Here is a 14,937-nt window from a genome sequence, read left to right on the forward strand (position 1 = left end):
TGGTCATCCGTCACATCTTGATGAGCACTTGGAAGAGCAGTACCCAAGATAGAGCTGATGCTGAACCCTTGCTGTACCTAGTGGAACTCAGGTTTGGTGCAACATAGGCCCACGCTATTTTGGTAATCTGTCACATCTTGATGAGCACTTGGGAGAGCAGTACCCAAGATAGAGCTGATGCTGAACCCTGGCTGTACCTAGTGGAACTTAGGTTTGGTGCAACATAGGCACACTTTGTTTTGGTTAACCGACTTGTCGTCGTGTGCCTATGTTACGGAGTTCCACTAGGTGGGTCGATGAACTTTTTTCTAACTGCCTTTAAAAAAAGGACGTTCTCAGTTTGACCCGTATGTATGTACGTAATTATGTGTGTATGTTTGTTCGTGATTATCTCGCGTTTGGCTGAACAGATTTTGATGCGGTTTTCAGAAAAGTGTTTGTTACATTCTGGAGAAGGTTTTAGTGTACAGTACATGGATGGTTTGAAAAACCAATTGGACCCGGTAGGTGGCCATGCTATCGGTATACCTACCAACAAATTTATGTTGCTAAAATCGATTTAGATAAAATAGTGGGAGTGGGAGTCGGACTCGGACTCGGACTGGGACTGGGAATGGGAATGGGAGTGGAAGTTGGAGCAATATACATACAAATCGTTTAGCACCAAAACGTCATATTATGTTGTGTCGCGATTATCATCGAGTTAGGCCATCACCAATATTATAGACTAAATGGAGAGCCTAACAAACTAGTATTTTAGCCCAAAACCTAAAATAAATGAAGTATCTACCTATCACTAAAAAGTAAAAAATAAAATAAAATAAATAAAAAATAATTAAAAAATTAAAAATAAACAAAAATAAAACCAAAATAAAATAACTTAATATAATATCTTTTTTAAAAAAAGGGAACCGCCTTCAAAAAACCAACCCACTGAAAAGTACAAAATAATTTTTATATGGCACCCCTTTACGTGTCCAGTCCCTACTATCCCACGGCGTAAAGCAATTTTTTGCCAAAAAGTAATTAATACCTAATAATAAGAAAATTAATAATCATCCGGGTAATTACTTAGTTTTTGAAGGCGGTGCCAAACCAACAAAAACAGTCTTTACTACCAATCAGAAAAACAATACGAGTACGTAGTACCTACAAGAACTAAATTAATGAGTAAACTAAGTATGTCTTTATAATGCAAGTAAGTACAGCGTTCTTCGTTGTCTAAAATATCGGTTCTCAAAAATTTTGGTTTGGCACCGACTTCAAAAACTAAGTAATTACCCGGATGATTATTAATTTTCTTATTATTAGGTATTAATTACTTTTTGGCAAAAAATTGCTTTACGCCGTGGGATAGTAGGGACTGGACACGTAAAGGGGTGCCATATAAAAATTATTTTGTACTTTTCAGTGGGTTGGTTTTTTAAAGGCGGTTCCCTTTTTTTAAAAAAGATATTATATTAAGTTATTTTATTTTGGTTTTATTTTTGTTTATTTTTTGAAAATGTAGATCCAATCCAATAGCTACAACGTTGGATCGATTGGTAAATGTGTTTTAAGTTGAAATCTACCGTCAAACAGGTACAGTCAAGGACTTATAATTATTGAGCTTTTCATAATACTTAGTACAAAGATTCGTATAAGTACATATATTGTGAGGTTTGCGCTCATATATATTATAGGGCAGTCAACCGTGAATGCTGAGCAGGACTAGCAGGAGTATTAGGTTCTCGAATGCATTTTGGCAGTTACTTATAGTTGGACAAATGACATAATATGTATATGGTACTACTTATCCCACGCTAAATGGCTCAAAAGCTGAAAACTGCATTAAAATCCGATATGTCCCATGATTCGGGTGAATAGAAAGGGATTTTGCGTTATAGCAATAATAAGCCTAGTTAATATAAGCTTGAGAAGACTGCCTGTGGTTATGATAAGACGCCTTAAAATATTCTACTATTGATCTCGGCCTTACTGAGAATAAAGGATTAAAACAAACCATCCAACTAAATTTGAACCTTCAGCTTAGCATAGATAAGATTGATTTCCATTTAGCCCTGCACATTGAAGGCTTATTAGTTCTTATAAGTATGTATATCATGATACATTCGATGACAAGCCGTGACTTATAAGATTAGAAGTGACGATTGATTTAACCACTGGATGATAGATAAATTGGTCTAGACCACACGCTGGCATTAAATTAAAAACATTTGTTTCCAGTACTCAAGCAATATATTTGACTTATTTAAAAACATTTCGTGACATGTCTACTTTACCAAAAAGCGTATATGTTGCTGAGGGATGATTTATTGTTTTTTGTAGAACTGTTAAAATGATAACCAATAAAGGGGATGTGTGCGGCTTATTTACCATTTAAAAGTTATACCTACAAGCGAAGTCACTTTTCAGTTGATCTTTGTAGTTCTTAAGTTGTGCCCAAAAATAACTGCGGTCTAGGTTATTTAATAAAAATCTTGAGAATTATTTGACATGGTGTAATTTTTTTAACTACAGTTATCGTTCTAAGCCATAGAAAGTTAGTAACTAAAATGTTGTGTCCTAAACACAGACCGTTCGAGTTACGACTTACGACACTATAGTGTTCCGAGATACTTAACGCAATTTAGAGCATGTCAATAGCAGTGTAAATATTTTATATTTGTCTGCCAATATGTAATAATTGATGCGAAAACAGTTTAGTTAAATTGTTGACTTGGACATTAAATAGTCTGTGTGGTTGCGGTAAACGGTTTAATTAGTTTATCAATGAAAAACTCGGCACCTTGTCAGTCCAGGCTAGCGAGATGTAAATGTAACTAAATGTTACATAGGACAAATTCAGCATAGGTCAGTGGTTCCTAACCTTTTCAGTCCGGTCACTATGACTAACTAGGGAACCTGATTTTACCCCTCCTCCCAATGGTAATAAAAAATAAAACGTGTACGTTTGTTGTATTGTTATATTAGGTTAGCTTATTACCCCCGTAAAATACCAGTTTTACCCCCACGGGGGTAATTACCCCGAGGTTAGGAACCACTGGCATAGGTTGTGATTACCTAAGTATATAATACTAGCGACCCGCCCCGGCTTCGCACGGGTTAACAAATTATACATAAACCTTACTCTTGAATCACTATATCTATTTAAAAAAAGCGGCCAAGTGCGAGTCGGACTCGCCCATGAAAGGTTCCGTATTTAGGCGATTTATGACGTATAAAAAAAAAACTACTTACTAGATCTCGTTCAAACCAATTTTCGGTGGAAGTTTACATGGTAATGTACATCATATATTTTTTTAGTTTTATCATTCTCTTATTTTAGAAGTTACAGGGGGGGGGGGGACACACATTTTACCACTTTGGAAGTGTCTCTCGCGCAAACTATTCAGTTTAGAAAAAAATGATATTAGAAACCTCAATATCATTTTTGAAGACCTATCCATAGATACCACACGTATGGGTTTGTAGAAAAAAAAATTTTTGAGTTTCAGTTCGAAGTATGGGGAACCCCAAAAATTTATTGTTTTTTTTCTATTTTTGTGTGAAAATCTTAATGCGGTTCACAGAATACATCTACTTACCAAGTTTCAACAGTATAGTTCTTATAGTTTCGGAGAAAAGTGGCTGTGACATACGGACGGACAGACAGACGGACAAACGGACAGACGGACAGACAGACAGACAGACATGACGAATCTATAAGGGTTCCGTTTTTTGCCATTTGGCTACGGAACCCTAAAAAGCAACAACGGTTGCACTCCGGGAGTGCCGATAGAAGTGACCTCACCTCACTATGTTATCGACGCCCGGTAACACGATACATACGTTTAGCGGAGGTATTCTATTTATTTATTATATATTATTATCATTCTCAAATAAGATCACACTTTTTCATTGACATGTTTATTTACATACTGCCATGACAATGTCAAATTATTTGAATATAGGTAAAGAGTCTTGAAAAGGAGTCCGCAACATAAATGTCAAATGACATTAAGTTTTTATTTATTGATTTAAATGCCATCTAAATTATGAGTGGCTACCTTACGCCCCTTACGGTCACGTGATCGCCTTACGCTGTCTCGAGTTTATCATTTTTTCCCCACCTCAAAAAGTGCCCAGCGCCGCTAAAGAAGTTTTCACTTCAATAACCGCATCAAAATCCGTTGCGTAGTTTAAAAGATCTAAGCATACATACAGACAGACAGACAGACAGCGGGAAGCGACTTTGTTTTAAACTATGTGTGATGATGATAGTGAAGTTCTAACATGTGGTCATGCAACTTTTTTCGTACTGCTAGATTTTTGTGTTCTTCAGGTTCTTGTTTATCCGCCCTACGCATCAAAAGTATCTATAATTCTCTTATAACTTTGCAAATATTATTGACTATAAATATATGTAGAAAAATTAGGCTATGCCAGGTACTTTTGGCTAGTTGTTTCATCCGCTACTGTTGATGCTGGCTGTACACGTAGCTATACAAACTTGAAACTGTTTAAGTAAGTACATAGACACGTATTAATTAGACGGTGATTCAGTTTTTCTCAGCAGATTAAATGAGGCGTTGTACTTATCACTGATTTATGTGCATTGTTCCAAATTATAATAATTAAAATTAAATTTAGCCAAGTCCGTATTTGGTTGTGAACGTTGAAAGTTCCGTCCTGCATTACCTACTGGTATTTGATGAAAAAATTGCTGGGCTTTCCTATGGCGTTATTCATAAACGCGCTACAATCCTCAAATAGCTATTAATGGCTGGTATTAATTTGTCATTTTGACTATGTATTTCTAAGAAAGGGATAAATCATAAATTAACTAGAGGACATACATTAATAAAACATCTATCAAATCTACTGTGCAGCTGTATAGCCCTTAGATAAATTAACTAGGTAGTAATTAAGCCGTGTAAAGTTTTATGAATAAAGGGGTTAGTCTTTGTAAGTCCCTCTGTCAGCAAATATCATCGAATTGACTAGAACTTTTACTTTTCCTACTTCGTCAATCGTCGTCTAGTAAAAAGGTCAGCCTTTATATTTTGAGGAGTGTGGTGGTATAAAGGCTATGTTTATATTGTCTTTTAGTACCACATGTCCATTTCCACACGTGCATTTTGATTAGCATATAGGTTGCTAACCTCATCGAGATGAGTGAAATACCTTCCAATTGACATCACAAACAGGTTTGCTCGCTGCTATAAGATTAGGGAACCCTAAAAAGAGCAGCTAGCGTGTTAATAAAGACATTAAACTAATCACCTACGATACAGGCTTTGATTGTGTTGGTGTTCCGAGTAGTACACATGTTGTTAATGATATTTTGTTATTACTCCGCGCTGACAAATGACTGTAATTATCTGAGAAGAAGTTATCGTTTGCGATGTATCAAATGTGTGTGTTTGTATTATTGTACTTGGTTCGCTGCTATCGATTTTTGAAGCATCTTTTAAACAGAAATTGATGATATAAAATCATTTCGACACAAGAGTCCAGTTTTCAATTTACAGAATCATCTTCACTGCCTGCTTAATCGAGTTGTCTTCTGCTAAGTATCAAGAAGCTCCTGTGTTAGTTTAATTTTTATTTATTTATTTTATTTTATTTATTTGGATCTTTAACAATAAGTAGATACACTGTTTCTTGTATAACTAACATAAGTTATCTCTATCTTTGCTGAAGTCATCAAAATTATGATCATGTCAGCCGCAACACGTCCACTGCTTGGTCTATCCACAAGGAGCGGGTCCTACCGTAAGTACACTACGCTCACCTAACCTAATGTTCTGTTACCAAAAATCGTCGTCGATCTACCCTTTTAAAGTTCCCCTTTTATACTTCTGGAAGGTAAAATAGACCAGTCATTTTGTATAATTATAGATAGAAAAAATAATTACGTCATCAAGGGCTCATTGACATATTATATCCCGGCACTGATCCCACTAGACTATAAATCAGGCGTCCATTGGTGACATCAGCGGCTTAGAGTAATGGCCGTATTTACATGCGTTTACGCATTGATGAGCACGTTTATACTAATATCACACTCGTACTACTACTACTACTATGCCTCACTACGAATAATAGCCATAAAACAAACAAAAAAAATCAGATTCCTCAGATCCATAGATTTTTAGTTACAAGACATTTATAAAACTACATTAGTAAACTACCTAATATTAAAAGGTAACATAAAAATGCTTATTTTTTAGGTCGTCGCAAAGCTGACATAAATACGCTGTTCTGATATTATACATATGATGTAAGAATTGTAAGAGGGACTGTATGAAGCTACCCCGTGTCCAAATGGTGCCAATCTACATCTACAGTCAGCAGTAAAAACTGATAAGCGAGTTAAAGTGATCTGAGCACAACTATTGTTAATGGAATAAAATACAGACCACTGTGTCCTCAAACGCTTAACTATTTCTGCTGCTAACTGTACTTGTATCTATTTTATGTAGTGTACAATTTTCCTCGTCTCACATGGGAAAATGCGCGTGATGCGGGACATTACACGAACGATAGTCCGGGATTTGCTAAGTGTTCCCACGGGAACGCCGGGGACGGAAGTATAAATAGTTTTCTTAAATTGAGGACTAAAATTCAGACGGTTGGGTTAGGTGGGAGGTGGGCGTTCATTCAATAACTCTATGCTTATTATGCTGCGTTATCTCCATGGTAACAGTAGGTACTTATGAATTTATTAATTCTTTATTGAACATTTATTATACATATTTGATGTTAATTTAATACATAGTCGAGTATAATTTTATATAGGCTGTCACATTCAGTACGGGTCACACGAAAGCAAAATGATAGAGGCCGTTCAAAGCCGATGACCCCAATTTATGGTTAGCAAACATTTATTGAGTCGGAGAAATCTTCGAAATTTGGTTTCATACATTGATTGTAAATATAAGGGCATAACCATATTCGTCTTAAATTATTTTTTTTCATATATTGAAGTTACAAAAATTAGGTTGAAAACCTCTTCAAATGAGTCGTAGACTTCTTTGAGGTGATTATTCTCAGCAAATGGCATGGCACAAATACTGAATCCAATATTTTCGCGAGTTTACTAAAGACGCAAAACACTTGTGATACGAACTTGCCCTAGGTTGATACTCGCGGAAGGTATATATAGTTATTATGTATAGGTACCGGCCACTATAAACACACACCTAATTTACTAAACTAAGATTAACACGTGCCCCCGTGGCATAGGTAGGTACATATGGCGTAATAATCCTTAACCTTGCGCTGAGTTTGTTTTAAAAACATTATATACTTACTCAAAGAGTTATGAGTAGTGAAAGAATTGTAAAGGATAAGAAAAATCAATGAATCTTTGCTCTTAGAAGGGAAGCATATTAGCTTTGCTATCCTAACGAAATACCGTACTTTTTCTATGAAATTTCCATTTCGGGAGAACATCGTTTTCACCAAATAAATCTTAACAAATCTCTTTAATTTTGATGTCGATCGCTTCAGCATAATATATTTTAGGTTTAGGAATAGGTTTCGCTTTAATAATAAAAAAATTGTAAATAGGAACACCTATAAAACTTATTTTTCTATGTGTCAATAACATACTAAAAATCAAGGAGGAAAACCCGAAAACGGGCCAAAAGGTAGTTAGTTATCTATGGCTGTGTATATTCGGTTATGTAGCATAAATTCGAAAATCAAAAATCCTAAGTACGAAATTCCTAAAGACAGAACATCGAAAAACAAATTGTCTTATGTACGAAATTCCTAAAGATGCATGTCCAGTTAATCAACCTATGTTTTAAATGTCTAAAGTACAATACTGCTAGTGCACGAAAATACTAACGTCCTTTTTTCCTACGTCCAGTTGACCTAAGTTTAAAATGTCTACCGTTGCGAAATTTCTAACGACATGTGTCCTACTTTTAGCTGACCTAAGTTTAAAAAGTCTACCCGTACCGTACGAAACTGATAATTTTATTTAATATCACGACTTTTGGTCGTTCATGAAATGTCAAAAGTCACGTTTCTTCAAACAAAAATGTCACTTTTGACAGTTTTGACACTTGTATGGATGGTATATATATATGTCAGTGTCAAACAAGTCACAAAAGTGACGTTTTTATTTGAAGAAACGTCACTTTGGATGGGATATGTCAGTGTCAAACTAGTGACAAAAGTGACGTTTTTGTTTGATGAAACGTCAATTTTGACACTTGTTTGACACTGACATATGATACATATCCGACGCATATCGTTTCTATATCTAATATTTGACGTATCTTAAAGTTCGAATAAGACTAAATCAATAGGTAGGTTAGGTTCGTTAGGTAGCTTCAGATGCCCAAAGGGCAAAACGCCCAGAAAAATAGCCCCGCGTAGCGGGGCAGTACTGTCATTAGGCTTTTTAAACGTAGCTATTTTGAGCACTAGACATATTGACTTTCGAAGTATTGTCATTAGGCACCTTGTACAAAGGAATTTTGATGTTCGAAAATGAGATTGTTCGATTAAAAGTGTATTAGGACATGCATCTTTAGGAATTTCGTACATTAGACAATTTGATTTTCGATGTTCTGTCATTAGGAATTTCGTACTTAGGATATTTGATTTTCGAAATTATGCTACATAACCGTATATTCTAGATTTATAGGTTTCGCTTTAAAAAAAAATTTATTGCAAACTTTGAAAAATTACAATTGATAAAAGATTGAGGCAGACAATACAGAATTACAGACAGAGAAAGATGTTGTATAATATTGCTAAAAACGATCTCTTTCAGACAACCTAGTGGACGTAAAGGAAATTAATTTGAAAAAGAGTAGGCATTCCAAAAATGATTTAGTACACTATTTCTTACGGGCACTTTACTAACAAGGGTTAATGCGACATTTTTATCGAAATATGGGTGGGCGTTGGATGTTAAATATGTCGCAAAATAGTTATTTGTTTTACAAGGGGGCAAAGTTGTTGTTTAACCGCTCGTGCTAATATTGATCAAGCGAGCAACCCGAGCAAGCGAAAGGTCCAAAATTGAACGAGGGTTAAACAAAATTTGCCCCCGAGTGAAACACAAAATTTTTCACCACACCAACCCGAAGCAAATATTAAATGTAAAATAACAAACAAAATCAAACCAAATGAAATCCAAATGAATATTATTAAATATTTATAATCCAAAATCATCATTTAAAAGTAAATTCTACCAGCAAACATAGGAAAACAACTCAAAATTTGCATTTGATTACTTTGCCTCACAATATGTGAATAAAGTGCAACTTTGCTATCAGTTTTTGAAGTGAAAAGTAAGCGTTTCCGAGCTGGTGTGGTGAAAAAAACTTTACCTATAATTTTCAGCCCTAACAATTATCTATTACATATTTTCTTGTAAAATTTAATTAGGTATACGTGAAAATCGTGAAATACCTATATCTTTGATCTTTATAGATACGTAGGTACTTGTATGTTTACATAGACAAACCACAGGTCACCAGACATTAGGTACCCCTTATTTGTTACACATTGGTAAGATCCTAGTTTTTTCTTCAGTAAGTTTACCCTATGAAAGCTAGCATCGGAAAAGCGTACGCACGCACGTTCGATTTTTAAATGGAAGTTGGAATGGAGTTGAGATCGCCGGCGCTGCGCGAGCGCCGCCAGTGGCCCTCTAGTCGCCGCGAAGCGCGCTCCGCTCCCAGCCCGCGTGCACCAAACGAACATCACTTGCGACTGAAAAAAAAAACAAATTCCAAACGCTGCACCATCGAAATTCAAATTATCGAACACGTGTTTATTTAAAGTTGGCGCGAACGCGTTTTTCACTGGTAGTGAATAAATTAGCGCGCGTGCTCACAAATTTCACTTTTACTCGTGCTCATCTCGTCTGCCGGCCGTCTGCGGGGCCATGGATAGATAACAAGTAAGCACTAATTATTATGTAATTTAATGCTTAATTTACTATTGATTAAGTCACGGCATTACCATGCGAATTTCCTGAAAGGTTCTCACAGATGTAATGGAATCTAAGGACGGTTATTAAATGCGGTAAATTCGCGCCAATATGAATTAGAATAGTACAAGTGTCACCGAGTACTTATGTTCCATTCAACTGTCTCTATGTAAAACACTATTGTAAGCAGTAATGATAGTGGTAGGTACTACTTAAATGTCACCTGTTTAAATGTTGCCTTTATAAATTAGTTGGTGTTCAATTAAATTTACTTTTTAAGGCTAAGGCAAAATTATAGAGCCGTTATTTAGGTCACTTGGTATTTAAAGACTACGTTTTATTAGAATTGCTGTAGGTAATAAAATAATAATTATTGAGGGTTACAATTGTTACAAATGATATGAAGATTTTCATGAGTTCAGTCACCCGTTTATATTTAGAAAACGCAACAGTAGTACATACATATACCAAACTAATAAATTATAGGAAAGATTTCGTTTATTAAACTACATTAATTCATGGATGTGTATGTTTCTGTCAAAATGTAGTTGTATAGTAATCAATAATACATTGCTTTGTACCGTAAAGATTGATAGCATGTCGTTTAATAACTCTTTAAATAATGTTAGACAGTTATGTTTTATCAATTTCGACGTCGAATATTTAATTAATAGCCTGCTTAATTTACATTCATTGAGATAAAGACTACAGAAATAGATGAACGGTGAATAATAAACTCGTACGTTCGCCCGGTTATCGCCTTACGATACCGAGCGTCAGGTGACATGTGCTGTGGCCTCTGACATTCTAACTTATCCATAATGGTATGGAATATGGATGGATGAGGGCCCCGTTTCTGAAAAGCTTATAACTTGTAATACAAGCGGATGTCACTTTTTGACAGCTTTCGTTAGAAAGGGACTTCCACTTGTATTACAAGTTACAAGCTTTTGAAAACGGGCCCCGCCCCAGTCCTGTCTTTTACATTTAAAATTGTAAATGCGAAAGTTTTTGTCTGTTTGTTGTTTAAACCAGTGTTTAAACCAATTAATCAATCGATTAATTGAAATTTCAAATGGAAACGTTTGAATCCCGAAAAAAAAAACACATAAGAGCTATTTTGTAAAATAGGTAAATAACTTTCGTCTCACGACTCTCACGGTATCATCCTCAAAGCAAGATGAATTGTACGGTAGTCCAGGAATTTGACTTTTGTGCCGGGACCCTCTTTAGTAAAGTTTTTGTTGTTTAAATTAAATCAATGAATCGATTAATTGAAATTTCAAATGGAAACGTTTGAATCCCGAAAAAAAAAAACACGTAAGAGCTATTTTGCAAAATAGGTAAATAACTTTCGTCTCACGACTCTCACGGTATCATCCTCAACGCAAGATGAATTGTACGGTAGTCCAGGAATTTGACTTTTGTGCCGGTACCCTCTTTATCCACTTTGGACAATGCCATCAAATATATGAAAGCTCCTAGGGATGTGACGATGTGACAAGGTACAGTGGCACAGACATTCCTCATCTGTAGAACAGAGCTGAGTTGAGAAACTCTATCTAAGGATAAATTAAAGGAATAAATGACCAATATAAAATAATCGCAACACTAGTAACGGCTAATTGGTCAAGCATTTAGCACGAGTCCGCAAATGCTCCACGTGGGTGAACGACCGCTGTTTCACGCGGTGCTAATTCCTTCCTTTGTCACTATTTAGCATCCTTGCCTATTACTTACCGGGAGCTTGCGAAGCTCGGTGCTAGTGTTGATAAGAAAAACTCGAGTTGGCAGTACGAGTTCTGGCCAGACCTACAAGCACTCGATCCTATAATCTAAGCTTGAGAAGGGATTTGAGTCTCTCGTAAGGACGACTCTAAGTGTAAGGCCTGAGTGGACGCTCGAGTTGGGCGTGCAGCGGGGCGGGGCGTGCGGCGTGCATGTTAAACAAATGCAAACGTATAGGAGCGGCTTTAGTGCACGCTGCTCAAATCACTTGGGAGCTCGACGCCACGCTGCACGCCCCGCCGAACGTTCCGCTCCGAGCGTCCACTCAGGCCTTACACTAAAAGATTTTTACAACTTTAAAGCGCTTTATGCCTCTATATAATTAATGTTTTGGATATATGACACACAATAACGCATTTTTTTAAATTTATTTTAAAATAACGATTTTTATTAGGTACCTATTTCATATTTCAAACTTTAAAGGTGATTACTTGCGGATTCTGTATTAGATAAATAAATAAATACATTTTTTCGGGGCACCATTGAGACAGGGTTCGAAAAACGGCCAACTTAAAAATATACAATTTCTTTACTTACTCGTAAAACGTACTGACCATACCAAACGAATTCGAGCTCTTAAAATTCGCACCTAATCAAAAGATGCGACTCCTTAGTAACACTCCTTTGGCCCAGCCTTGTAGCTTGCAACACATACCTACTATGTATTTTGCAAGATTTAGCTATTGCCCGATCGAGTCGCATGGTTTATTATCAACATACGCAGCATTTCGTCACGGTTACTTATTTTCCGTAGATTATGTAGGTAATTGAATGCAAATACAGCCTCACTGTTGCAGTTTATTAGTGCGAGTACGATAACTTATCCACGTAAATTCCGTCGCATTTACGAGTATATTACGCTATTTATAAAATCAACTTTAAGCGTTTAAAACAGTAAGGTAGAGGAACTGAAAAAAAACTTTGATCTTGCCAGTAACTAATCACAAATGTATATTTAAATTAGATATAGTTTGTCAAAGGACTGTCTCATTTCAAACATAGACTGAGAGAACCATACTATCTTTGTCTTACACTAGTACTAGCACCCAAAAGAAAAGGATGAGTATAGTTGTTTTTGTTTTCATTTACTGACAAATTGGTTTGACCAACTATAAAATGGCTGAGATACTATTGCGTTATATCCGACATAAAGTATTCAATAGGCATTCATCTTTCTCAAATATATTTTTCACCTCAGCAGCTCGAACAAGGGTACTTTGCTACTTAAAAACAGTGAGCAAAATCGCATTTTGTTCACTGAGTGAGACAAAATGAGCAAAATGCGATTTTGCTCACTCAGTGAGCAAAATCGCATTTTGCTCACTGTTTTTTAAGTAGCAAAGTACCCTTGTTCGAGCTGCTGAGGTGAAAACTTAATTGTTGGTATATCTTAAGAAAACATGAGTGAATAGAGGTAAGTGATGAAGAAGGAATACATTTTTCGGGTTCTCTAATATGTTCTAACTGCTGAGGTGAAAAGTTTTGTGAACTACACGAGATCAAAGTTACGAGAGTTAGAGACTAAGAGCGACTACTACGCTCAAGATTCTAAATTAGATTAGTATAGAATCTTTCGCTTGCACGGGACTCAAAATAAGCACTCGAAGAAATATCAAACTTTGATCTCTTGTTGTACAAATAACTATACTTCCTAACAAAACACAATATGTTCGACATAATAATCGTAAAAAGTACCATACCATTTCATTTTGCCAATACAGCAACCCGTCTTGCCATTTAGTTAATTGTAAAGTATATGAATGCTCATTAACACCACGTCGTGTCACGTCCTCGCCAGCAGTCTGTTACAATTAAATTGTCGTTGTCAATTTTAGCGTTAGCCTCGTGAGAACTGGTAGCAACGCAATTTGAGGTTCAAGGCCAATGATATCATCCCGTAAGCCCTAATCTTAATGAATAACATTAAGCATAAATGGGCCGGGAAACGATGATGGATGGATTGGAAAAGCGTTTTTATTGATAGGTTTATATCAAGATAAAAGCGGTGTTGCGTCAGTAAAATGGGTTAAATGTACTGGAGTAATAAAATCGGCCCTCGCTCGTGAACTCGGGACGGGCCGAGCCCTGGCCCCGATGAAGGCCGAATGTTATCATGGCTCTAACAATAGTTACGGCTTTGGAGCGCTGAAAAACGGCGGTGTAGCGTGATTTTCTTAATCTGATGAAAGTTCGACTACAATTTCATCTGAGTATCATACAATATCAAATTGATGTCAGACTACGGCGCTCAAATTTAATTTTACATCAGCTAAAGTGACATGATTTTAGCCATATAAGAACAAAGCAATATCTAAATTTGTTTGGATGTTGTCCTCTCGATGCAGTATTTTGGAGAAGAACTGAAAAAACTAATTTGTTTTCAATGCAATGGAATATAGGTATTTAGGATAATTAAGGAGACTTAGGAGACTTTCTTTTGTATTTTAAGTGCTTAAGTCTGCGAACGTAGTTTTAGCAAAAACCTTTGTGCTCAAATATCTTACAATATATACAATCCACAGAAACACCCAAAGAACATCATCATCATCTACAAAGATTTTCCTTGAACCACCATCGTGAAAAACAATTAAGTAATCTCAGTAATCTGGCATTAGAAAGCCCCATAATACGTCGCCGTATTGAATGCTAATGGTAAGCCCGGTCGTCGACTCCGCGCGTGAACTTGTGCCGTGGCCTTCGGAACTTCATTGTTCCTATGAAACCTAACCAGGATACATAATGAGCTATGGTAAGCATGCGTGTCATATCGATTCTCTATGCGCTGAGTTTGAGAATTTTTACCGCCTTCTGGATCATGAGTTGACATAGTTTAGTTTTTGCGTCTAGACTGCTAGGTTCAGTAGCTTTGACCTTTTCCGTAAAGACATATTATATTTAGTACAAACGACATGGACATCCAGATCAAGCATATGTCCACTTTTTCAGCAGGGACGGCAGATAAGTATACTGAGCCTAAAACGAGAGATAGAGTCAGACCGAGAAAAGTCTGCAGCGATTTTGATAGCCCACGCGGTGCAAGTGTCATTTTAAACGTCAAACGTCTATGAATTTATGACGTGTAAATAACACTTGCACTGCGTGGGCTATCAAAATCGCTGCAGAATTTTCTTGGTCTAACTCTATCTCCTTAGATATTACTATATTTTCAGTGGGTATTTAGGTATATGTAGGTATATATGTAGAAT

At 36.2% G+C, this 14,937-nt stretch overlaps 1 protein-coding gene and 1 long non-coding RNA gene across 2 annotated transcripts in view; one reads left to right on the top strand and one right to left on the bottom strand.

Annotated features, from left to right (window-relative positions):
- LOC134656300 (uncharacterized) overlaps window positions 1–14,937 on the bottom strand; it is a 65,778-nt gene that overhangs the window by 13,176 nt on the left and 37,665 nt on the right. The gene's annotated exons all lie outside the window — the stretch shown is intronic.
- LOC134656247 (A disintegrin and metalloproteinase with thrombospondin motifs 7) overlaps window positions 9,589–14,937 on the top strand; it is a 123,820-nt gene continuing 118,471 nt past the window's right edge. The window contains exon 1 of the mRNA XM_063511753.1: window positions 9,589–9,913. The gene's annotated coding sequence lies outside the window, so the exon portion shown is untranslated. The remainder of the gene's footprint in view (window positions 9,914–14,937) is intronic.

This window comes from Cydia amplana, chromosome 18 (genome assembly GCF_948474715.1).
Source record: "Cydia amplana chromosome 18, ilCydAmpl1.1, whole genome shotgun sequence".
Lineage (NCBI taxonomy): Eukaryota > Metazoa > Arthropoda > Insecta > Lepidoptera > Tortricidae > Cydia > Cydia amplana.